Source organism: Falco punctatus (genome assembly GCF_963210335.1).
Source record: "Falco punctatus genome assembly, chromosome: 11".
Lineage (NCBI taxonomy): Eukaryota > Metazoa > Chordata > Aves > Falconiformes > Falconidae > Falco > Falco punctatus.
This window is the reverse complement of record NC_137591.1, coordinates 32,765,068-32,792,700: the sequence shown is the minus strand read 5'-3', so window position 1 is coordinate 32,792,700 and position 27,633 is coordinate 32,765,068. Positions and strand designations below refer to the sequence as shown.

The following is a 27,633-nucleotide window of genomic DNA, read 5'->3' as shown; positions in this document are numbered from 1 at the left end:
CAGTTTGTTGCATCCAAGTTGCAGAAAAGGCTACTTGAATTCCCACAGTTTTCTTACACTCTAGAATCTTTCTAATGACAAAAGAAACACACCTGGAATATGAAGTCAAGGATTTATTGCTGCTCTAAAGTCTTAAAAGTCTAATCAACGCTTTGCTACTTGTACACTTAAAATGGTACTAAAACTGCATTTAAAATTATATGTGCATATACAGAATTCTTCACCTTCTTCTTCTGTTATGCTCATTCTTCCACTGCTCATCTGGGTCTTACTCTCAGTGGTCTCAGACTGGGGCTGGAGGGCATTCCAGTCAGTTGCAATCACCCCGAGTCCCTTGTCAGAAGTCTGTTGTTGACATCTTCTTACTCTTTGCTATAGTACTCTTTGGAGTAATTTTTCTGGTTTTCCTAACCTGCTCTTATACATTTTAACATGTTTTTATACATGCTAAACTTTGCTAACTTTGTTCTTTTTTTGTTGTTTTTTTGTTTGTTTGGTTGGGTTTTTTTTTTTCTTTTTTTCTTATATGTATATGAAGGACAACAAAGCTGGTGAAGGGTCTGGAGCACAAGTTTTGTGAGGAGCAGCTGAGGGAACTGGGGGTGTTTAGCCTGAAGGAAAGGATGCTCAGGAAGACCTTATTGCTCTCTACAGCCGCCTGACAGGAGGTTGTAGCAAAGTTGGTGTCGGTCTCTTCTCCCGAGTAACAAGTGATAGAATGAGAGGAAACATCCTGAAGTTGTACCAGTGAAGGTTTAGATTGGATATTGCGAAAAATTCTTCACTGAAAGGGTTATGAAACATTGGGAAGTGGTTGAGTTACCATCCCTGGAGGTATTTAAAAGATGTGTAGATGTGGCTTTTAGGGACATGGTTCAGTGGTAGACTTGGCAGTATTAGGTTCATGGTTGGACTTGATGATGCTGAAGGTCTTTTCCAACTGAAATGATTTTATGATTCTATCCTAGGTCATGGGTAGCTCATTCTATGCAGAATATCTGTTTGTTATCAATATCTAATAGCTTCAATAATACAGTCAGTGTCACACCACACTATTGTATAAAACCAGGTAAAGAAAAGGTGACAGTCTCCTCACCTAGTGGTTAGACAATTGCTGTTATGGCTAAAGAAGCTAAAACAAATCTCCAGACAGGCCCAGACAAGCTCAGGACCCTGCGTTAGCTTAACAAAAAGTCTGCAGTCTGCTGTAAGAACCTGCAACACTGTGTTTGCCGGCTTATACAGCTACGGTAAGTCCCAGACTTGTGACTTTCACTTAAAAAGATGAAAATGAGATTTTGCTTAACAACCTGTGGCAAAACCAGAAAAGTAGGCTGGTTATCACAGGTTGTCGGTGCAAGTGAAGAAAGATGTAAAGACAGGATGAAATGGTGGTGTCAGTGTCATCACTTAATAACATCCCTTAGAGTCCATGCAGAAAGCAGACATTTTGTAAGAAACATGGCAGTAATTAAAGTCATGACAACAGCTTAAATACTTCAGTATTACTTTTATTTTGGACAACAATTTCATAAATAACAGGGTTACAATTATAACAAATTACCAGTGTGGTCTTAGGTCATCATGGCACATCCTATCAGATCTATGACATTCACAGAACTCTCACAGCTTTACTCTTCTTTTGGCCGAGAATATTATATGTCATCCAGATCATTTTTAAAGATCCAATTTCTGTGATTTTTATTTCATATCCTCTGTCTGACTCAGGGTTTCAAGTAAAAACATTTATTTAATCACAGTGCAATCTTATGCTACTTTTGTTTCTTTGGTACCAACACATGATGATGCCATTCACAAAATTCATAAATACAAGGTCTTTGATTAGATATTTGCCTGAATAATCCATAGTCAAACAAAACAGTTTTCTGAAATTTTAGACCACTATATCATTCATTTTTGGAAAAAAAAAATGTCTTGAGATCATTCTGAAAAGACATCTAATTTCATTTAGGTGAAATAAAGAGTCTCAAAGACAGTTCGTACTGTAAATGATGTGTAGTATTCTCTTAAATGCATTTACAGCAAGTACAAAGAAATAAGACATATCTCAGATAACTCAGAAATCTCAGAAATGTTCATCCAGCTTCCAAAAGAAAAAATAAGTTGTTTGATCTAATCAGGATCCTTCAGAAGCTATAAGTGCTCACAGAGTAAGCCGAGCTCCCCTACGCTATGTGCTGCTGTGCCCTTGGCTGTCCTGCTCCAGTGCTCTTTTCCTCTACTTTTCTGAAGTTTTGCTGTCTCACCACACCTTCGGTCGGGGCACCCGATTTCACTTGTTTTATTTGTCCTTACAGAGCTATCAGTTCACACGGCCCAGGGGGTATTTAATCTCACCAGGTTATTTGGAGAGTGGCCCCTGTTTCCCCAGCTCCAGACAGCACCGGCACCTCCTAACACCTGTGGGTTTCAGTAACACCTCGCCCAGCCCGCGACAGAATATTGTGCTCACAGGGACCCATTACTCTGCAACCCCAAAGATTCTGCCCTCATTGCACTTTATCAAACTACTCTTCATGACTAGTGGGAGTCTTCCAGGGTAATTTTGACTCGGCATTAATAATGAAAATGGAGGTTTTTAATGAGCACGTAGCACTGTCACTGAAACTTCAGCCTTAAAGGGTATCGTCAAGGCCCGAATTAAATTTCTGAAGAGGAAGATGATGTAAAACCTGTCAGGCATGTCATGGTTCACCATGCCACACCAAAATATGCCATGGCAGGCAGCAGCACTCTGGGACCTGAAGGTTTAAGTCTTTTTTTCTGTCTTTTTTCTATGAGCTGGAGTGACTGCCCCCTTACTTGTCAGTGGACTATGGACTTTATAGGGTAGGGAGAAAGGAGTATGTTGAAAGTTTTTTTTCCGAAAGGTTTTCAGCTTAGGGATGAGAAAGATCTTCAAATATCAAAATGTTGCTGAGGAGAAGAAAATGTTTTCTTTTCCAGCTCTCTCTTTTCTCATCTTGCTGTTTCAGTCTGCACGAGTTCTATTTGCCTTCCGTTCAATTTTCTCTAAGCCTTACTCCCCATTTGGTATCCTAAATACAAATTCTGCAATAGCCCAACTGTGACGAGGAATAAAATGATATAAAATATACATCTTCAAAACTTTCAGTTCTCTGACAGACTCTATCTTTCTTTCCTCAGTGATAGAAAGGACCATTTCATATTTATTTTGCAGGTTGTGAAAGCTATAGTATATCAGGCATTCTAAACTGCTTACCACTCAGATTTCTTTAATAGAAAAGGAAACTTAAAAAGAGACCCAGTCATCCAGAGATGGCTGGTAAAGACAACAAACGTTAGACAAGAATCAAAAGCAGTTATAACAGAATAAATCTAAAATAATGAAACAAGTAGAATAAGGTAATAGTAATGGAAGTAAATAGAGCAGGTGAAGAATTACTCCATCTCTTCTCCCTGAAGAAAGCTGAAAGTAGAACAGAAATAATCTTTTATAATGAAAAGGTGTGTTCAAGTTTTTAATGAAATATAAAAAAGAAAAATATAGAATAAAAACCAATTAGACATCTAAAAAATACAACCTCCGAGGAAAGACTGAAATAACTGAGATACTTGAGGCAAGGGAAGACTAAAGGGACATTTGGGAACAGTCATCAAGCATATAATAAGCTGCAAAATGCAGGAAAAAAATATTTTCCTAGGTGAATAAGACAAGGGTAATGGGCCTAATTGAAACATGGGTAGAGAGAGTCTGAAGACAATGTCCTTGGTAGTATTCACTTAACTTAAAGTACTGGATTTCAGCCTATATAACCTGTTGAAGTCTTTGTTAGCCTTATTTTATGTGATGCTGCCCACAAGGACAGTAAATATGAGGTTTCTAATGCAAAATAATAATTTGGCTCTTAGCCTGTTTTATCTGAATAGGATTTGAAGGACCTTCTTTTCTTAAATTTTTATTTTCCAAACCTGTTTTAAGACTATATTTTTTGTGCTAAAATCTTTCAAACCTATATCTACTTTTGCGGATGTTGTTATGAATTAAACTTGGATGATGCATAGCTATTGACTGCCAAAGCTGAAAGGTTTAAATAGTTGAAATAGGACACTTGATGCCCTTTCAGTGACTGTCGAGTTTCTCTCTTTACACATTTATGCATTTCAGAATAATCAGTACTCCTGGAGTGATGTAGAACCAGGAAACAGAAGAATAACTTTCTGACCTCAGGTTTTAGCAAAAGACTCATTCTGTTTAGAACAGTCTGGTGGGCAGGTTAACAGCTGTTCAAGAAATAAAAAATGTGGTCTTATTCACATGTAGCAAAAGAAAACAATCTCTACACTCCTATCTAAAGCAAGGATGAGATATGATGATATTGTTATGTATGAACGTTATTAATAGTCTGTTATTTCTCTAGTGTAGATTTAGCTTTTAATCTTGTATAATATTATTATGTTTAGCATAAATGAAACTAGATGCCCAGATACATAATATTAAGGCTGCTTCAGAATAAGTAGAGTTTTTTAATCCCTGTGCAATAACACATTTAATCCTTGACAAGATATACAGACAGTTGGCACACAAAAATATGAAACCTTATTTGAAGACATCAGTTTTTAAATACTTGTTCATTCTGAAAATTATATTGGGCTCAGCTGAGGAAGTGAAAACAACGGTAAACAGACATACATCAGGCAAATCTGTAAGGGCGTTTACTAATTTATAAATTTTCTGTGGATTATTTTACTTCCCTTATCATCAGTATCACAGCAGGAGCTGCATTTAACAGTAAATAGCAAAGAATTTTTTTCTTCTCACCAATCAGCATACATAATATCTTTCTGTTGTATATAATTCTCAGCCTTAATTAAAACAAAACAAAAAAAGAAAACCCTATAGTTTATAAAAGTGTCTGAGAGATCCACGGGGATTATACTCATTGTACCATCATCTCCAAAGTTTGTTGGCTGGGCCCTGGAGCACATGTCTAAAACAACAACAGCTTCATGAAAATTTGTTCACATCCAGCCAGGAGCTAATGACTGTTGATTCAGTAAACTTTCTTGCAGCAGTTCTACCCACTTGAGAAGGACTGTCTTGCTCTTTGTATGGATGTAATTTCATGGCATTTGTGTATCCCTATCCGATTGGGATCACACGGAATATTTGGCTAGTGCCATAGAAGCCTGCCTGTTTTTTTGCAGCTCAACTGTAACTTTATTTCCTGGGGTTTTATTTGGTTTTACCTTCCATTTATTTTATATTTGACTTGCTGTAAGTATAGCATCTCCCAGAGGTGTACTGAAGCATCTGCAATATTTTGCTGCCTAATACTTGAATTGCCATTTGTTCAAGAGCTGAAACTTACAGTGAACTGTAGCTTTATAGAGGTCTGGGATCCACATTATCAATACTCCATTTTCACACCCAGAAGGGAGCTGTTTCACTTTAATATTCATTTAATATTTAACCGGACGATCCTTTCCTCTTATTTAAAAAGGAACATTTCCCCTGATATCAAGGTTCATTCATTTTGTTAAACCAGACTGAGCAATAGTGTGTTTTACCCAGAGCCATACTGAAACACTTCAGCTAAATTTAGACTTGTAAATTAAATATGTCTATGGGTGTTCTCTTGACTTGAAGCCAACTGCCACAGAATATTTTGTGTCCATGCTAAATCTGTATCTAACTCTCCAAAGCAGCATGGCCACAGCTAACAGCCAGTGGAAACACTGGTCTCGGAGCTGCTTGCTCCATGCCTGGTGATGGCTGGGCACAGTCCTCAGAGATTTCAGCCAGATCTGTTCCAGGGACTGCTCTGATAACTGAATACTACAGGCAATCACATTCAGTGCTGATCAGCATTTTCTGGTTCCTTTTTTGTGGATTAAATAGTAATAAATACCATTTAATGTATTTATTAATATTCTTCTGTTGTTTTTTTTTTTTTTCCTAAAAAAAATCTGTCATTTATCCTCTTTGCTAAACATTTATTCTGGAGAATCCTTCATGAGTAACAGGATCAGCAGTGACAGGAGTAAGAGTTTTTATCTTCATTAGGATTCATTCTCGGCGAAGTCCTGGAGGTGACAGAAATTTTGGACCAACACTCATTATACCGGAACAAATCCTCAAAGATTAACAGGGGAAGGTACATGGCACTATCCCAGATTCCTCTCTACCTGTCCCATCTTTAAAAAAAACCCACATAGATATCAATAACACTTTCAAACATTAAAAAAAAAAAATACTAATTCTTGCTTCAGGTGATGGCTTTCTTTTTGAGATACTCATTATATATACTATGTATTGTCGCTTTAATTCCTCACAGAAACAGGGTGGTTCAAACAAAACTCTTCTTTTCATTTATTGCATTCATTGCAAACACATACTTCTGTGGTGTTAATTAATATTTACATCAACAATAATCAAATTGGATTCTAGGTTCCTATCAGTCAACAAAGATTTATTTAATTTGAAAAGTTGTGGCTTGATACCAGAATGAGTTAATCATTTATTATTCCTCTTTGGTTGAAATATATACCTTCATATCTGCTGTGGACTATCACAACTAGATCACGTTCAAAATAAATACACACAATTAGCTTTGAGGAGCTGGAAGGATTTACTTTACAATTTTTTTTCTGATCTCTAATCCTTTTTTTGCAATAGATCAACACAGTTTTCTCTGCTAAATGGAGAGCTAAACAATACCCTCAACATTTTAAGAGTGACACTGAGTGTATGTCATAGCTTTCAATGTCATTTTATAACCAGAATATTTTCCAGAGGGTTCAGATAAGGTACTTGATGGAATTTGTTACCAGTCAGAAGGTTCCTCTTCTTCTCTATGGTTGGTTTTTTGGTTTGTTTGTTTGGTTTTTTTTTTTTTTTTTGACAATTGTTTCATGTCAAATAATGCTCATTTGTGTGGAATCATCCTACAGCTGCACCAAGGCAGGACAAGAAATTTTACTGGTGTGACCACCAGTCTTAGCAGCTGAGTAAATGAAAAGTCGTTTCATGCTGAATGTTCAGAACAGGGAGAAAACGATGCCGAGAGAAAACATGAAGGAAGCGAAAGAAAAGCAACAGCTGAGCAATAGCTCCTCTGTGTATTTGTCCATTTTACATTCATATGAAAGTTGTATTTTTTTCTTCTTTCTCTCCTGCTGCCTTTTAACAGTTTTCTGATGCTAATCCTAAAAACTTTCTCATCTTTTATTGATCATCTGACAGCCATAGCTTTGCTCATTAGTCTTCCAAAATCATGCTATAAACCCAGCACATTCCAGTAAAAATGCACATGCATTTCATAGCTGGCACTGGCATACATTCTTCTGTTTCATTAATGCACTTTGTGGTAGGGTCTGTCTTTCACATTTGCCCTTTTGACACCCCTTAATGCGCTGCAATAACATCAGTAATTTAGTAATTTCAAGATTTAACAAGATTTCTATTTCCTTACTGATCCTTGTATTGAATATTTGTGTATCCCACCCAACATTCCCCACATCCCCCAAATATCAGCATGGGCTCTAAAGCAGTTTATATCCATGCCCAGACCTACAGCCCTTTATCTAGTTACAGATATAATCCTAGGCCACAGCATAGTCGTGTGCCCACATACCTTAATGCTGAACACAACACTTTATCTGATGATAAAAATGACATCACATGCACCCTTCACATAACAAAGAGCAAGGAATAAAATAAGGACCTCTTTCTGTCCTGCATCTGTTGCAAGAGCGTAAGAACTAATGAACCTGAAATCACAAAAAGATGCTACAGGAGGAAAAGCAGAAAAACTCTGCTCAAAGCAATGATAACAGAAAATACTAAATTAATTTTCTGAGAAAGCTGGAAAATTTGTAGCATTGTCTCAAATCAATTAAGACAAAAATCTGTCTGGAATTGCATAGACAGAGGAACCTTCCTTTGAACACAGGGGTGAATTCAGTCACCACTTATGGTCCTATCCATGTATTTCCCTACCATTCTGTAGCAAATCCTTCCTTCTCTAACTACCAGCTTTGATGACACTGAAATTGCTCTGGCAAACTGAAAGAACAGAAATTGTCTCATTTTATGCACCAAACCCAGCATTGCCTTTCCTTTCTGACTCAATTTTTAAATAACTACAGTGAGTATAGAGTCAGTAGTCAGAGGAGGACGCTGGATCTACAACTCTGAATAATGCATAGGTTGGCACTGACTGAACCATAAACCTTAGATGACACGGCACACAGTCCTGTGGGGAGGTCTGATGTTAACAAGCAAAAGCTCATCTTGTGTCTAGTGTAGTTACTTCATATCATCTATTGGCTTTTAATACTGGCAGAATGCTCAAAAAGAAAGTATCAGCTTAAAATTTGGAAAGTCAATGTTACCAGAATATGATTTCCATTATATTTCTCACCATAGAATTCTTCTTTTTATAAAAATTCTCCCTGAAAACTCTTCTGACTCCACAGCATTTATTTGTGCCATTCACAGCTCTTTATGTCTTCTCCCACTTTTTCGGTAGGTCTTTGGAATTTAATAGGAGGCTACATCAGAAGATCATAGTTTAATGAACCTGGAGGTCAAGCAATATTAGTCTGTTCCCTTAAAAGCAGTATTTTAATAAAATTATGCTGCACCACTGGGACTGGCATTCTTTCCAGACCTGCTATTTAATTTAGCATGCTTTTTTTCAGGGTACACTGAAAAGGTTTTATTCACTGGGCCTATCAATTTGCTATTTTTCTAAGGCTAAAAATTTGTGAATTTATGTTTCATCTTTATCAAGGCTTTAGATTAAGAAAGGTTGGCAATTATATTTGCTGTTCCTGTTAATGCTTCCACCTTAAGTAACTAGAGTAACATAAATGCCATATGGATGAAATCCAGTTTCTCATTATTAGAGTCCTTGGCTGGTTATTAAGTAAACAACTTAATAAATACACATAATAGGAATCACCCTGGCTTAGTCATTTGGCCAGACAGTATAAGGACTATACAGTCATCACAGCTGCTGCTAAGCGACTCGGCAAAATCAAGTTCAACTCCTGCAGCCTGTCATACAAAATTGCAGCGACATACTTCAACCTGCATCATGAACCTCACATATCTGCTGGCTTGATTTTCTGCTGGTCTGCCTGGTGTGAGGAGGAAGGCTAGAGCTGCAAGCTGATTACATATATCCGACGCCAAGATTTGTAGACCTCTCTCTCTCTCCAAGAAAAAGCTCAACCCAGCATGGGCTGGCCTCCCCTTCCTTTCCCAGCCAGCTATCACAGAAGCCAGATATACCAAACATTGGGTTTTTTCCCCCAGACACCAAGTCAGAGCTTTTACAAAGTCCACTGCAGTCTGTAGGAGTAATGATTTTAAGAATTCAGCAGGCTTCACGTATGTCTTTTATCAACGGTCTAATTAAGCCTATGCAGTTATTATCACGTAGAAGAGCCTCTGTTCATAATAACACATCGGAACTGGGGTAGCCCCACTTTTTAATCGTTCTTTTGGCTATGAGCTGGCAGCTTGCGGGAAATGTAGGGGTAGAAATTACAAGTTGCACATAACTTTTGTGCCTGAAAAAGGCTTTGAGATTTTGAAATACAAGTTTGGACAAGTATCTGGCTAAATTTTTTCATTTCTACGCAATATCCCATCTCTCCAAAAAGAAGTGAAATTAAAGAAAATGCATAAAATAACAGCTTCCGGATGAAATTCCAACACCAGATGCACCACAATTAAACAAATCCTTCAGCCTTTTTTAAACTCGTGCCTCTCCTAAGAACTGTTTGATAAGCCACTTTTCACAAAATGCTGATTCATTCAGAAATTTGCTGTTATGTTTTAGCAGCCAATAAGTCCTCCTCAGATCATCATAGATCACAGCATAACACCTTCCATTCTAAAAGCAATATCCACCGCAACAAGAGAAGGGACCGTTGCAGCAAATGAAGGTGCTACATCTACCTGGCCAGGTACAGTAGATGTTAGAGCTCCCTGTCTGGAGAAGTATCATGTATCTTAGACTGCACTTCAAGGATTTATCTCTTACATAGTTTAACCAGCATGGTGGTGTTCTTACTAGTGCAGAACTAAATAAACCTTCCTTTTCTTCCCCAGACAGCCTCTCTTCAATGGTATATTCTTTACTCTGATAGATAGTATAAGGGATTTACCTGAATGTTTCAGGCTTTTTACTTCAGAATATGGAGACTACTTGGAAAATTGAAGGGAGCATTTATTGGCTTTCTTGAGTAAATTAAGCCCTTTGGTCTGTCTCCAGGATGGCCTGAATCTATGCAAAAAGCCTATGATTACATAAAGACCACTTTGAACCACTTTGAAGGACATTTTGTGTGCACAATAACATTTTTCCTGTGTGTTTTTTCTGGACCTACAATCCCCATGAGTAGCTGATTCCCCACTCCTAAGCTATGAGCAATGACTGAGCCAAAGCAAGAGCCGGTTGAGGGAATGGTGAAGAACCATTATGATCCATACAGCAATGATAGTGTGGGTCTTTTGTTTCGTTTTGGTTTGTTTTGTTTTTTTTTTCACTTATATTGGCAGTTGCAGAGGTTATTGCAAATGATGATAGTCTAGGGCACAATAATGCTTGGACACATGACTTTTAAACAGAAAGAATATTGAGTGTCTAAGTAAAGCCAAAGATTTTGCAAGAAGGGTTATTATTAGTAAATTTAAGAAAAACAAGCTCAAATTTTACAATTATGCACAGAATGGTATCAAGTTTCCTCTATAATAACGCAGTATTTTATTGAGAAAACCTTGTAACGTGTTTGAAATGCTTATCATGTTGGCCAAAAGAGTGTTGAACTGGAAAATCTGTAACTGTCCGGATCAGTCATGCATTTTCTATGCATATGTATGATCTATTGATACTATCTCAAATATTTAGCTATTTTAAAATGATTTGTTTTGGTTTTCTTCTGACATATCAAATATCTGTCTTTGAATATTGGGTACTTGTTGGTGTGTACAGACCTCCTTGTGTCATGAACTATATTAGAATCGGTCCTTTGTTCATATATTTCACATATTCCTACCTAGACAAATGAACTTTTTGCCTAGATTTATGATGAAATTGTAATGAACTATGTAAGTTTTTGTTATAGTGGCAATGAATGTAAGCTCCAAAAAAACCCCATAGCAACAGCTGAACTTCCAGATGCACTTGTGAAGCAAAATGCTTATGATGAGATAGCAGAAAGTTTGTACACCAGTTTCTGACACAACATGTTTTAGGATACAAGTAGTTTATTTAAAAAACATGGGCTTCTACCTCCTGCTTGTTTTGCAGATGTCTGATAAAAAGTGCATAAATAATTGAGGAAGCCAACTGATCAAAGGTTCCTGGTCTTATGGAAAACATAAGAAACACAGATACCTTCTGGCCTTTAAAAGCAGACCATGGATAAATCAGGTCAGGTGTTTAATGGGGCAAATGAACCCTTCATAAACTGTTATAAATTACCCAGACCTTGTTCTTCTGGAATTCAGTTGGTTCATCCTGGCCACAAGGAGTCTTCATCCAAGGTTTTACCAAGCATAACCTCCTGAGCTAATGGATTCACTAATTTAAAATAAAACTTTAAATATGTGAATCTTCTATATTTGGAAGGAAAAAAATTGTAATGAAAATACTGAATTCAAATATATTATATAAAATTCATTCTTATTTAGAATTAGACTGAAGCCACAATCTCTCCAATGTGAGGGACTCTGTGTAAAATCTAGCAATGAAAATGGACCACAGAAAAGATGAAAATGTACAGATATTAACTTTCATATTAACGCAAAAGTTGACAATCAGACTTCTAGGGATTTTTTCTGCGATCTCCTGAGGCTCACCTCTGCTGCAGCATCTGAAAATCATTCCTTCCATGACCATGACTAGCTGCTGCTTATTCCTTGTAGTCCAGATTTCACCTCTCTCACAAGAAAGAAATCAGGTGTAATGATTCAGATTTTCTGTTGTTTCAGTGAGGAGAGATTTTTCAAGTATCTCTTCAAGACACTAGTCCAGATCCCTTCCCAGTCCTGCCTATTGGCTTTTCCACAATGCTTTTACATCTAAAATTCCTGACCATTTCTGGTCTGTTTTGTCTTTGATACAATAGTTCTTTCCTGTCCTGTATTAATGCTTCACAACTCTAATTTAGCATGACTTTACATCATTTACTAAATAAAACTAACCTAGAGAATCAAGCCAAAGTGACTCAGGAGTCCCAGAAGATGATTTTTTAGGGACTTTATTTGATTTAATTATTTTGTACAATGTACAAGGCTTTGAGATCACCTCATATAAGAATTTGACTATATTCTTCCATGTGACTCGTAAACACTAGACAGATAATGCAACGAGTCTATAATTCTCGCTCACCCATCTATTGAAAGAGGAAGAAAAGGGAGAATTAATATGCATCTTTTCTGCTTAGGTCTTTGTCATTCTCTCTTGTCTCCCAGGAAGGGTAATTTTCTAAACTGTTCCCAACAGCTGCACTGACATTTTTATTTTTATATTTAGAAACAAAAGGTCAAAACCTCCAACCACTAGTTGGTTTAACAAAGTTGAGAGCAAGGTGAATACCTTCCTAAATTAGCTCAGCACAAAGAAAGCTGCTGTTCAGCAGTTATTTCCCAACAGCAGATATTAGTATTCCTGAGGGAAATATGTACAGCATTCAGGAGTCTGGATGAAAAGCATTTAACTAGCCAAATACAAAACCAGGACTCAAAACATGGGGAAAACATCCTGAAAAAAACCAAAATCAAATAAATGAACAAACAAACCCAGTGTAAATTAAGACCTTGAATATTTGGGGGGGGGGGGGGGGGGGGGGGGGCGGACAGGACGGACAGTAATCAACCTTAATAGCACAATGCTTATTATTCTCCTTGTTAGATCCATTATAGAATGCTTTATAAGAATTAAAATTCAAGTTTTCATCAGTGGCAGAACACTGAATATGACACTTCTCAAAGGAGTTACAGTGGCTCTAAAAAAGGGAAAAGTGATGTGGTGGAGTGGAGAAATGGATATAAAAGCAAGAAAGTCTTCCAAGATTTTAAAAAAGAAAAAATTATGGAAAATGACAATGATTTCCTATGGGGACTGCAGAATGCACAATGCTGCATCCATGCTGTTTTGAAGATATTAAAGTAAATATAGTACATCTGCTGTACAGCACCAATATAATATATCACAGTGTGAAGTTCCATGATGATTATGTGTAAACAGCTCTTCTTCTGTATATTCCAATTCTTCTTCTTCATTATCTTGCACACCAGACAAACTACCATTAGGAAACAAGCCATCCATCCTGATAAAGAAATGGGGAAAATTCCAGTTTGACTGTTTCCCATGTCCTGTTGCAAGATGACTAAATAATGCGGGGTTTGTAAACTCTCAGAGGCTGTGCTCATTCCCAAGTAACTCACCTACATGTGAATATGTTCAAGTGCTAATGATTCTGCCCAGTCTGAGAGGCAAAATGCCCACTCACCTCTTCCAATGCAAAAGTCATTCCCTGGCAGTGCACACGTGGGGAAAGGGTTGTAGCGTGCATGTATACCCACAGGTAAAATAAGTCAAGTGATTACAAGGGTTTATGGAAATATGCTGTAGTTCTGTGCTGTCACATATTTATGATGCTCTCATCTGACAAAGATTCAGACTTCCCATATAGGAATCATATTTACAAGAATTGTTATTTCTCTATTTGAGTCAGTAAAGTTATATATTGACTGATACAATGTAAGGCATCAGCTCAGTTAGGCGGGGGAAAGGTGGAGGGAAAAGGAGAAGAAAGGAAAACAAACATTTCCTGATGAGTGAGCTTATCTTTTTCGTTGCTAGCTGTCTATTAAGTGAAATAAAATCACAATATGGTCACCAATAGTGTAGAGAATGGGATGTTGCTTTGCATTACAAAAAAAAAAAAAAAAAAAGAAAAAAAACCCACACCATAAAGCTTCTCCTCACTTACACGGCACACTAAAATCAAGAATTTCAAAACTTCCATTATCACAGGCAGAAGCTTATTATTAATGTGTTTTTCTTTTTCGGAGCCTCTTCACTGAAATAGAATTCAAAACCCATGCTGCGACTCTGCAATATTGTTCACTGCAAGAAACTATTTTGTTCTGCCTCAGAGGCAATACATTTTTATGTTTAATTTTGCCCTGAGTATATACAACACTTGTTTATGTCCTTAAAATGTCTTTTAAAGAGATTGATTTCAATGCATCTCTAGTAAATCCAGCTATGAAGATTTAATTCTCTCCCTCATCCAGCAAGACAGCATTTACATTTTATTTTGGTAGCTCATATGTCTACCATGTAACGGTGGACATAGTATCTAATCACATAAATAGAGATATATGCATATGTCTGTTTCATGTTCTCAGTGTAGCTTTAATTATATAATTTTACTTAAAGTTTTATTACTAGCCTCAGATCACTCTTTAGCCTGAAGTGCTGTTACCAAATTTACATCTACAGTAAATCAGGTTCATGCAAATAGATGCTTTTTCTCTGAGAAAAATACCAGTAAATGGTGCATGAACATCTCAGAAATATTTGTATTTGACCTGGTGCAAGTCCTTTGGAAATGAACATAACCTGAGGTTTAACAGTTATGTGCAGGCGTGATTGTGTGTTTGCACTTCTCTGTTTTCATTTAACATGGATGTGAGGAAAGCGGGACCAGGGTTTGATGCCTGTGCCCACTAGGAACAACAAGGACCCTAAAGGCAAGCCTGCAGGTGTTTATCAGCCCAGACTATTTTGCTCAACATGAATGATGTTTATTACAACACATTTATTTTAAAAAAAATATTCAAGGGAAAATAATGCCACTGCCATTTGTGCATTTCTCAGTATTATTCTGCTTGCTTCTCCGGTTCTTCAAATATTAGTGCATTGAATTAATATTTTGTCATGTTAAATATACTTGCAATGGCAGAAATTTCCCCCTCACCCTATCAGGAAATCATTGTCCTTTCCAAAACCTAAATCATACTTCATTCCAAACAATATGAGTGTGACCAAGTCACCCATCAACTTCAAGCAGTAAGCTGTATGTTAATAGACCTATTTATTTAAGCATATGTGCTTAAATCAGTGGTGAATTTAAACTTCATTTTTTTGTTTATGTATGATCTGTGTAATTTCTTAACAGTCAGGCAAAGTGCATGAAAAAAAGTTGTATAAAATATTATCAAGTGTAAATGAGAATGTCTGCTGAGCATTACTTGGCTTTCGTGGTGAACAGATAGGAAAGAGCACCTCCAGAAATTTAATGAGTCTAAAAGGTGTCATAAATAGAAAAAATTCAGGAAGAAGATCAGCAAAGAAGTTTCTTATTTCACTAGGCTTTCATTCTGGACAGAGACCATCTGCTAGTGAAACTCTCAATAAAGGAAAGTTTTGCTTGGATAGCTCCATTATTGAAGATAAGCCCCTGTAGATGAAACTGCACATTTTAATTTTCCATTACTAGATTGCATCTCCAGATACTGTCTGATGCAAGGGATTACCATTTAATAAAATGAAATAAATATACTTTTCAATTAAAATTGAGAAAATAGTCATTATAGCCTTAAAACCAAAGTTATATTAATATGCTCATGCTTTTGTTTTCTTTGTCTTTTTCTAAACAAGCACATTTATCTAATTCAATATATATTATGTCCTGCAGACTGGAATTATTTTGCTATTCAAAACTGTTACCCATCACTGGCTAAAATACATTTATCTGAAAGAAGTGAAGCTTTCCACATATGTCAAAACTGGAACTGAATTTTGTCATTATAAAGTGATTTGAAATGGTTCTCCACTAGTAATTGTTATGTTAAGATCTGTCAATATAATCGGTAATCAAATTTCATTTTTACACTCTTCTATATGCTCATTAGTTCATAAAACTGTTATGAAAGATTATTGTTCTTATTATAGAAGAAATAATATGATTATCTAATATCAGATAATATATTCATTCTGTCCAAATTTTAAACAGAATTTATATTCTCTTGGAAAAAACAGGTAAGCAGGAAACATTCTGTATCTATGTAGTATTGCTTCCTGTGCTCCCTGAAGCACGAGTCCAACTTAGCACTTCAGTTTACCTGTTAAATTTTCTAATACATTTTTATGCAATTGTGTTTGGCAATTTAAGCAACAATACTGAAATTTATTTTGAGTACAACAGAATTTAAAGATTACATTAAGGTGCTGTAAGTAGTAAAAGTTGGGGCCAAGGATTGCAGAGGGAATTGCTGAGAATGAATGACAGGATAATTAAGTTGCAGGTGAAATTCAGTGTGAGCAAAAGTAAAGTACATGAAGAGTAACTGTTTGACTTGACTAGTACAATGAAGGACTGAAAGCTTACTGCTGGTACTCTGGAATAAGATCTTGGGTTATATTAGATAATTCTATGAAAAGCGTCAGCTCTGTGCTCAATCATTGTCAGAAAAAGTAATTGAAATATTCAGAATAATTAGCAGAAGAGTAAGGATCAAAACATCATTAAGCTACTTAAGAAATCCAAGGTGAACCCAATACCTTGTGAATACTGTGTGTAGATTTCTGATTTCTCCTCCAAACTTCCGGGTGAGAGAACAAGAATTAATAAAGGTCTGTGTAAGCAATTACTACACAGAGAAAGACCTTACAGCCTGCAAAACAGATGGCTAATGCAGTATTACAGAACTCTGTAGAAACATGAGCAGTTCAGAAAAGGTACAGAATCATGGAATGGTTTGGATTAGAAGGGAACTTCAAAGATCATCTAGTCAAACCACTCTGCCATTGGCAGGGACTTCTTTCATTAGATCAGGTTGCTCAAAGCCCCATCAACCTGACCTTGAATGCTTCTAATGATGGGGCATCCGCAGCTTCTCTGGGCAAGCTGTTCCAGTGTCTCACCACTCTCATCATAAAATAATGTCTTCCTTACATCCAATCTAATCTACCCTCTTTCAGTTTAAAACTGTTGCCTCTTGTCCCGGTGCTACAGGCCCTGGTAAAAAGTTCTTCTCTATCTTTCCTATAAGCCCTCCTTCTATACTGAAAGGCCACAATAAGGTCTCCCCAAAGCCTTCTCTCCTCCAGGCTGAACAAGCCCAGCTCTCTCCGACTTCCTTTCCAGGAAAGGTGTCCCAGCCCGTTGATCGTCTTCGTGGCCCTCCCTGGGAACAGCTCCAACAGGTCCATGTCTGTCTTACTACAGGGACTCCCAAGCTAGATGCAGTACTCCAGGTGGGGTGTCACAAGAGCAGGGGTAAATAAAAAAAATGATTGTGCATGATCATTTTGAACACCTGAACTAGCGGACATCACATAAAAATAGATAAAGGGCAGCTTTGAAATAAAGAAAAATAAGTAGTTCTTCCTACAGGATGCAATTAAGTTGCAAAACTTCTTGAAAGAGAAACAGGAAAGAGTGACAGAATTAAAATGTAGGAAAACTAGGACTTCTGCTGCAGGAAGTCCTTAGTCTACATTTGTATGAATCATTTCATGTGGAGTAATTGAAGTACCACAGGGAAGTATCTCTATCTACTTACCTTTTTCCTGTATTCACACCTACCTGCCTACTACCGGTTATTGGCAGAGAGTAAGCTGGATCTACCTCTGGTTCTAGTTTGGTTGTTTTTGCATCTTGCAGATAATCTTGCAGATACAGTGTGAGACTGTATGATGAACTGTGTCTTAATCTGGTATATGGTTTTGTAACTCTTTTCTCAGTCTCTTGTATCAGCAGGCACCTCTTCAACTTACTTTCACATAAGTTGAAGTTTTACTACACTTACTTTCAAGCCACCTTCTTTGATTCATGTTTTCAGAGGTGGGTTTAATACAAAGGAGTTTTGATTGTAATGCACTTAGACTACCAGCTTTTGAGGCTGACTTAATTTATTTGTTTTATCTTCTGATATCCCTGGATATTTTGATGCAAATCATGCATAGAATGGTTGAAGAATTAAAAAAAAAAAATAAATAGAAAATGTCAATGTCCCACTTTCTATTTATTATCCTGTTGAAAACTGGTGGAGTTGTTTCTCAAGTCGATGCCTTTACAGTGACGTAAATAGGTAATAATAGACCCTGATATGTGGGTTTTAATATTTGCTGATAGACATAAAAGAGTAAGTAGTTTATGTTTTTCTCCCACATGAATTATTCCTTTACACTCATGGACTTTCTACAGTAACAAGGTTGATGCATTAGAAAAAATGCCTTTGGGAATAGAGAGCTCTGTCAATTTTCATGTAGTTAGGTGTTCTACTAACTTTGAGAAGGCAAAATTTACTTACTAAGATGTTAATTCTCAAATATTTTCAAGTTTACAAGTACTCTGGATTTAAAGTCATTTGGTGAAAATGAATCTGTTGAATGATTATGTCAGCATAGACATGTATTCAAAGAGAGAAAACAAATGTTCATACCAATCTAGTAAATCCTCTGTATGTTATAAAAGGACAGTAAGCATGCTCTGAAGTAGTATTCGCTGGCTATAAATCACTTACAAAATGTCTGTTCATATGATATGATACACAAACACACTGCAGTTTGAAGTTTGCTTATTAATTCATCTGTGGCTAAGAGGATCTATGGTTACACCATTTCTTCTGTGGAAAACAATATTGGTTAAGTCTATATTTTTTAGAATTTTAGATCATCTTTTCATAGACAAAAAGAAAATGGGAGTCAAGAAATCTTTTCAACTCAAATGCTGTAGATTATTCATTCTCACAAAATAAGGGGAAGGCTTTCAGGGAAGTTGTGGGAACCAAGTATTTTGGGCTGGCTCCTAAAGCTGTATGGATCAGCAAAACCCACAGAAATGAAAGGTATAGCTAGGAAATAATCTGTTACTTTATGCATGCTGTTAAATGTAGCAGGTAAAGTAACTGAATCAAATAACATCTTAAAACACCTTACTGTCCCATAAGCTTAAGTCTTACTGAAGTCTAGAGGAAAACACTTCAGTTTCTGCCTTCATCTTTCTGGATTTCTCTAGACTTGAACATGGGCTTTGACGATAAAAAAAAATTGCAATATGGGCCAAACCACATAATACTGGCTCAGAAAGGGCTAAATAGGGGATTTGTCCTTTCAGGGTTTTGATCCACGTAATCTCTCAACACAGGCCAAATCCCAAAGTCCTTAATTATCTCAGCTCCGCTGTTAGCCTGGCAAAAATCCCGCTGACTTCAAGTAAGATCTAAATTAATACTTCAAATTTGGATCAGAATGAATGAAACTAAAAAGCTGTCTGAGTATCATAAATTCAGCACAGAACATGTACATCGGTTGATTGGAGCCTTTTCTTCTGTGATCTGACTTTTTAAATGGCACCCAGCCCATACAGCAGATGAGAGACACATTCCTAAAATATTTCTGTTGATATATAAAATTAGATTCTAACCTTTAAAATGCTTAAACTGTGCTTTTCCCAAGGAGCTTACAGTAGGTCATGTTTTTGTTAACCTTTTGTCTAATAATAGACTTTGTAAACAAAACAACATGCCAAAATTCTATGGATTATAGCTATTAACAGCAAAACTGCACATTACACTTTAGGTTCACAAGGTTATCGTTATGTCACACTTCTTCTAAGTGAGACATTTTCTCGTACAGAAAAGGATGTTAGTGGAGTTACACAAACCATCTCATTTAAAATTTCCACAACACTATTTCTTTCCTTTCTGATTTACTCAACCCTGAGTGCATCAAACAATTTCTGATGTTTAATTAGAGCTGGATGCTTGGAAATAAAAAATATAGTTTGCTTTCTAATTCAGCATTGCATTCAGGCTCACAATAATAGGAAAATTTTGACATTAAAAGCCTTTAAAATTATGTTTGAGATTTCTAGTTGCTTTCAGACAGTTTTCTAGAAACTTCCTAACTTGGGAAAGCAAGACCTTTGTGTATGGTAGGCAACATCATCTTATTATCAGTATAATGATCTGTTGTAAGTTGATATACCTTTTTTGTGAAGAAAAAGAAGATATACCCTTTATATATCTTACTGTAGATGATCTGTACATGTCATGCATAAAAACATACACTTGGGGAGGACTTAATAGTTAAATAGTGCTCTTACAAATAGACTAAGAATATTACTTTTCAACCAAAATACATTAAGTTACTAAGAGACCATCCCTCCCCTCCCACCCCACCCTTCCCCCAGTTAAATAAGCAAGTAGCATTTAATATTGCAATTGTCCTTGAAAAGGAGTGTCCTGACACTGGATATTAAAAAATCTGGAAGTGCTGACATTAAAATTAAGCATTAGATGTAGTTAATCCACCATGGTTTTCCCTGAAATGGAAAGATAGGTCTGCTAGGAACCCAAAGATGGTAATGTCTTTGCAAATTAAGACTTTATTTTGAAAAGAGCATAATCTTCCTGAAATTTGAGCTTACCATGTGTTGAGGAAATCTTAGTTTAAGACTTGGGAGAGGAAATCTTGGAAGTACCCATTTGGGCACAAATACTACCAGAATAGAACCATTGAGTAGGCAACATTTTTCATAAATGAAACAAACCATAACCATGGGAATAGGTGATTATGTTCTGTTCAAGAGTCTCCCTTTTTGTAAGTAAGGAGTCTGTATTCACTTTTTTTAAAAAAAGTCTATTTAGCTTTTGGTAAGGAGTCTAGAAGAAGTTGAGACCAGATGAAAAATAGGGAGAACATTTGCAAACAATCCACATCACTGGGTTCTATGGACATAAAAAACATATCTATCAGTCTGGCAATTCATTCCTTCCTAAGGCTATTAATGACTTGAGCTAACGAGAGACGTAGAGTACTATTTATAGTAGTGATGTGCCTTCAGTTCTTCCTTTATAGCACTAATGAGGCATTTCTTAGCTGCTGAAGGGAAGAGATTTTAATTCTTCACTTTAAAATCATGGCTGGGCTCTGTATCTGTAGATCCAAGCATCTGGTAGATCATTTGCTATCTGTCAGCAGCAGAGACTATCTATTTTCTGGATCAAACCACCAGAATATCACAGCCCTTTAATTGAGGCTCTGAAAAAATAAAACTTGGAGGGTCATAAACTTTTATTCAGTTACACTTACAAAATAGGCTAAATGATATGCACGTCTGCACAAAATCAGGACAGTCTCTAGTCCTTTCCTTCACTGATTAATAGGCTCATTTTCTGTCACAGATTTAAAGCACTAGTGCAGGCAAGTCCTGGAGCTATTGTGTGGCTTAAAAGACATTGGTTTTTCACATCATTTTTTCAATTGTAAAAGCACCAGTAGGGAACAGTCCATCTGATCATTTTCTGAAGATACCACAAAATATTTGAGTGCTCGCTGTTCTAAACCTATTCTGATGGAGAACTATGGCAAATTAATTCCTTTCTCAACTTTTTCCATGTTGGGTTCGCTCCTCCTCCCTTTTCTATCTACCAGAGGTCCAGCTGGGTTGCATCAGCGTCAGAAGTGTGGGAAGGAAATGGGAGCTGTTATGCCTTGAGTAGACTAACTGAAAACTGAATAGCTGGAAATTTCATTTTCAAAAGTGTTTTTGGTCTTGTCAAGACTGAAAGCAAGATTTTTTTTCTGGTTTCCATGGAAGCTTTCAGTGCTTGCTGGAATGGATCCTTTGTAACATGCAGCAACAGTGATGGTTTTCCACCTTCCCCTTGCAGATTCCTCACATCTGATGCACCCTCCAAATGTCTCTACCTTCAGACTGAGATCTGGGGCAGGAATCAGCCTCCTCCTTGGCCTGGGGGAAGTCCATTCTGAAATCCAATAGGTTCTGCCTCAGAATTCAAACACAAAATTTGGCATTGATTATTTTATTATTATTATTATTATTATTATTTTTAAATAAAATTCAGTGTAAACTCTGCTAATATTACCCTTTGTCCTGTGCTTGGATTGCAACCTCAGGAAGAAAGAACATGGATTTTGAATGATTGCCCTGCTGAAATATTCCAAAGGGCAGATTATTTTTCTACACCTTCTGGCACTTTTAAGTCTTAACGTAAGAGTTGCTTATAGAGGAGTCCGTAATATATTGAAATTCAGTAACTTAATGTTCTACAAGGCACAGGATTGGTCCAATGAATTTCTGCTATCACACAACTTTGATCTCAGTGAAGTTTACTGTGGATGAATATTATATGTTACTCCATTTGTAAAAATAGTTTCATTATTTAGTTAAATGATTAATCATATTGGGTTTTATCGATAATTCAGCTTCTGTCTAGCAGAGTTAACAAATACACTATCACTTAGTAATATCACATCATAATATAAACTAACGTAATTTTCCCACACAAGCATTTAACATAACTTTTTGTGCTTTTCCTCACTTAAGAGTCTTCTGTTGCATTAGCCCACTGCCAGACACTGCTGATCACTACAGCATCCTCCACTACCGTCTGTATCAAAAGTTTTAATTACAAAAGAGGGAAGAGTGGATCACACTGATGGACTTTGTAGTCACTGACAATAGGTAAAATTGCCTAGGATAATGTCATACTTCCACGGTTAGCCACCGTGCCAGGAAAGATACTGCTTTGATTGCAAGTCAATAGCTTGTGTTTGCTTTGCTTGGAAGGGTACCAGGACTGGACTTACCTGCTCTATAGTAGAGAGCTCTTTGTGTGTGTGTGTCCCAAAAAGGGCACTGTTATCAATTTTGGAGAAAAAAAAAATAATAATCCAAATACTTCTTCATATACCTGTCTCGATGCTAGCTATTCTCATTTGTAGCAGAAAAGAAACTCAACAGCTTCTAAACCTGCCTTGTCTTTTCATTCATACCAGGCTTGGCTTTCTTTTGACTTTTCACTTTTCCTCAAATCATCTTGAATGTAAAGGAATGATCTCCTACTTAAAAACAGCAGAACACTTTGTTTGGGGAATAAACTGATTTATGCAAAGACATTCTAGTTTCTCTTAGATAAAATTCTGCTCTAATTTATTTATATTGCATGTATTTTAGAATAATTAGTACCACATACTGTTATTATCCTTATATGTTTGAGAGGAAGAGTAGGAAAGTGTTATCACTTTGCAAGTATTTCCTTCTAAATTTTTAGACTAAAGAGATACTTTGTTGTTAAACTCAAAACAATGCAGTGTACAAGAGAAACTTATGGTCCATTATGAACCCAGATAAGACAATCTTCCTAAAATCTTGTTAATATTATATCAATATTTTTACTTCATAAAGTATGTTTCACTAATGACAGAAGATATGAGACCATTGTTTCTGTCAGAAGAATCCTGTGTGCAATCACTACCCCAAAAAGCTTCAGATACTTTTCTATTTAATCATAATTTTTTCAGGTATGTATTCAGTTAAAATTTTCACCATAGCTGGAGAAAGACACTTCACTCTTCTCAAAGCGGTTTATCAAATATCCACTTGTCAAGCTACCTATTGATTTAGCCACCACCAGTGTTCACTTCCAAGATTTGAATAAATGAGCATTTTCAACAAACCTAAGACAACTTGGAATGCAGATGCTAATTTTGCACTCCTGCTCCTTTGAAAATAATATCGAAATATTCACATAGTTAAACCAGCAAAACAACAAAAAAAATGTGACTTGGTTATACTCTTTTAAGAAAGGCACAATTACTATTATTTATCTCTCTTTTAGGTTTTTATTAATACTTTATATACAAACTTACACTCTACAAAGTGGCAAAAAACATGTTTCATTCTGTTTGCCTACCCAGATATACTTTCTGACAATTAAGAAGCAACTATACAATTAGACAGAAGTAATTAAGAAATAGGCATATCATTTGAAATGTCAGAATCAAAAAATATTACCTTTGATTTATTGTTAAATAATGGACAATTCTGCCTGGCTGTTCTCCTCTTTTAATTTACCTTGCAAAACGTAGTACCCTGTATCTGTCCCATCAGGGTGCTCTTACAATCTCACATTTTGTACAGGAAAGTTATGTCTCATCACCCGTTCTGTTATCTCATTCTAATATTGTGCCACAACAGGTCTTTCATCAAAATCACCCCTTAACTTTTTGGCTTTGAACCAATTCTGTTCACCGTGTGCTCCTGAAGCAGCTCACATGTAATCATCTTTATGAATTTCTGTCTCATTATCATCAACCCATGTTATGTTTTTCAGCATGGGTATATTCATATGACAGGTGACCATGCCAGTTTGATCTAAACTTTCTAGTCTCGAAACTGTGATGTGGCAAAGACAAATGACTCTTCTCTTTTCACTTTCTATTGGGCACTGATCGCGTTTACTTCTATACAGCCCTCGGCAAAATAAGGACCCCTGTCATGTTCATGGTGAACTTTGATGTAAGTAATGATACATAGTATACATGAATCATACAATAAATTAATTGTGAGAGTCTCAGCAAATAGAAATTAGAGTTAGCATTCAGTGGAAAGGATGCTGCCATAAAGAAAAGATTGTTCCATTTATGTCTAGTAACAGCCATGAAGGATTGAACCCAACCTATGGAAACTTATTCCCAAGGAGCACATCACTGTGAATATGTGCTCTGCAAATGTGCTGAAAAGAGGAACTAATTATCAAATAAGTTGCTTCCACTGAGTTGAATGGGCGTCAATCATGAGCTGCAACTGGGGCGAGCGGAGGTGGGGCAGCCCTGCTCAGCTGCTCGTTTGGTCCTGTGCTCCCCAGGCGCCCAGCGAGCTGCCAGCTGCAGCCTGCCATGTGGCTTGTAGGACATGAAAGTCTTTTGTTTACTCCCTTGGTGGGTTGTGTGTTTGGGTTTGGTTTTTGGGTTTTTGTTTTTTTTTTTTTTTTTTTCTGCAGGAAGACAAGCTGCAGTTCTGTGATTAATGCTGAATCTGTTGCACTTCCAAATCACCCAGCCGTACAGATATGATTCGGATCAAAGCGCCTTTCTGTTAAATGAGCCATATCAGCCAATACAGACTTAAGTCATGTTTATGCTCTTAAGATGACTTTGTGCCAACTGCTGCAGGACTGGTGATATCTGATCTATCAGAGAATTTGTTGACAAAAAGTTAATCCATTAAGGTTTTTGAACAAATTTGAACCAGTAGCATGAATTTATAGCATACAATGTGTTGTATCAAGGGATCATGACCTTTTTGACCTGAAAGCAAGGCCTTAGGAATGCACTTACTATTTTGTCAAGTGGCAGATTCCGTACTGCTCACTGTTCCACTGCAATGGCAAAAAGTGGTGATCAGGAGCTGACTGACAGCATGAATGTAAAAGTACAAGCCAATGTGCCTGAAATGAATTTATGTCAATCACCATCCAAACATTAATCTGCGTATGTAATCGATTCAGTAGCTGAAGAGTAGTTCAATCCTGTACAGGTATTTCCCATGCAACTTAATATATTTTTCAAAAACTTGCTGGCACTCCTACTAAAAACTCAACCACTTCAACAGGAGCAGAAGCAGGCCTTGCATATTAAGGATGCCCTGCTTTGTTTTCCACTCTGAAAAGAATACATAAGAGAGGGTTACAATGAGCCATAATGAGCCATAAAGTGGGATTAGAATAGAGAAACATATCTCATGAAGTACAGCAAAGTCTGTATGTGGGCAGGTGGGTGTTTTTGAGGGAGCACTTATTTCTCTGCTGCTGAATGGTTTCTTGCTCTACATTGTCATGCAAATTTCAGCTTGAGATGGTGAAATGTCTAAATTGGCAGTAGAATATTTTTTTGTGCACAGTCTCTGCTTTATTTCCACGAACACTGTCAGTGCCTGCTTACTCCATCACTTCTTTGTATTCACAAAAGAATGAAATCCTGTCAGTGTCTCATCCAAATAGCAGTGCCAGAATTTGCAACTGAATAAAACATCTGCATTCTCTTCCAACTAGCCATTTTGAGATTGCATTTCCTAGAGTCCTACTCATGCATATACAGCTTAAGGGCAAACCTCCTTTACTTCCAACCTATAATGAACCACTCATATAAAGTAAAAATCTCAAGACTAGCGGTCCACACCTGTGCTTGCATGGGACTTCCAGTTTTACATGAAGTATTGACCGTAGTCAGCTTCTGGGGAAGTTGCTCACAACGTGAGACTAATCCTGAACAGGCAGCTCTTTTTGTTTCTTATTGAAGTGCATCCATGGGTTTCAGGATGTTTTATTTTGTTTTAAGCTTTTACATAAATAGTTTATCAGCAACTGACACAAAACTGCTTCCCTCCTTAATGCCATATCACTGTTAAAGATATTCAGTGTCTTTGTTTCATTCAAATAAGATAAAAACATAATGCTTTAAAGGTGTTTTTAAACAGTTACATTATAAATGTTTTCCTTTGTAGCAAAAGCAGAAAAGCAAAAACCTAGGAATTTCAAAAGATTTTTAGGGTCTTTTGTTTTTCTTGGTTTTTTTCTCATACTTTTTACCTGCTAAACAAACATCAAAGCATTAAATGGGGAGGCAACATAAAAATGCATTTTTCTAATACTAGGTATAATGCATTTGAAAAGTATCAGACCCATAACCTGGAAAAAATGACTTCCCAACTATCCAACAGAAAAGGTGTGGACCAGATATTGGCGATATAGATAACATCTGTCTGCAGCACCAGTGCACTCCTCTCTGGACCTGGAGAACTGCCCTTGGTGTAGTTTCTGTCTCTTCTGCCCTTCTGCTGAGACCATTGATGCAAGTGGCTGGGTAGTTAACGGTGATGTGCTCATATAGGTATGTAAATCATCTCACTTCAGTCAGGTCAGGAAATGCCAGTCAGATAGTAAAATACAAAAATGCAGCCAGAAAAGCTTCAGATTAGTAGCCTACGAATGGAAAAAGTTTGTAGTCAAAGGACACAAAAGGTTATTGACATGTGAGTTTCAAATTTTTTTTTTAAATTCAGTGTGTTTAATTTTACCTTACTGGATTCTACCAGAACATTTTAGGGAGACACGTGGGGGAGAAGGCTGAAAAACTGCCACCCAGTCTCCATGAAAAATAATTGTCTGCACTTTAGGTGATTCATAACTACTTTTTTCTTCCTACAATAAAAAACCTTTCATAAAATATAAGCAATTTCCTTTTTCACCTGTCTTCCACACTTGACAGATAAATTGTTGTTAAAATTCTTTAGAAGAAACATCTGATCATGTTTCCCCCTCCATCTTCCATTAGAAAAATTGCTGTGTGTGCAAAAATTCTGAGAAAAGGAAACAAACAAAAAATTCAGGATTGAATCTGAAGTTAAAAAAATCAATGTGAGAACACCCACAATTTCCTTATTTCCTTTTTTTCTTTTATGGAAAAGGACAGACCTTTGGGTGGGAGATTTTTTTAGAGTCAGTAAATCAACCTTTCCCTTGCCTTTTATAGAGCATTGACCACTGGGACTGCAATCAAGTAAAAGAAGATGCTCACCTACATTTTAATACTGCATCCCCCCCCCCCTTTTTTTTTTTTGCTCCCCCCCCCCTCCAAAAAAAAAAAAAAAAAGTTACTTTAGAAATACCTTTGGTGCAGCCAGAGAGAACTGAATGAGGCCATGGTCTCTGCTGTAAAACACTGAAAGTAGAATGGTGTTAAACTTCTTTCAACAGTCAAACAAAATCAGGAGAGTCTCTTAAACACTGAGTATAAACCATGA

General features: G+C 36.7%; 1 long non-coding RNA gene across 2 annotated transcripts in view; it reads left to right on the top strand.

Annotated features, from left to right (window-relative positions):
* LOC308071286 overlaps positions 1 to 22,720 on the top strand; it is a 52,761-nt gene extending 30,041 nt beyond the window's left edge. For both annotated transcript variants that reach the window (XR_013931067.1, XR_013931068.1), the window contains one exon: positions 342 to 22,720. This is a non-coding gene — a long non-coding RNA (uncharacterized lncRNA). The remainder of the gene's footprint in view (positions 1 to 341) is intronic.
* The last annotated feature ends 4,913 nt before the right edge of the window (positions 22,721 to 27,633 follow it).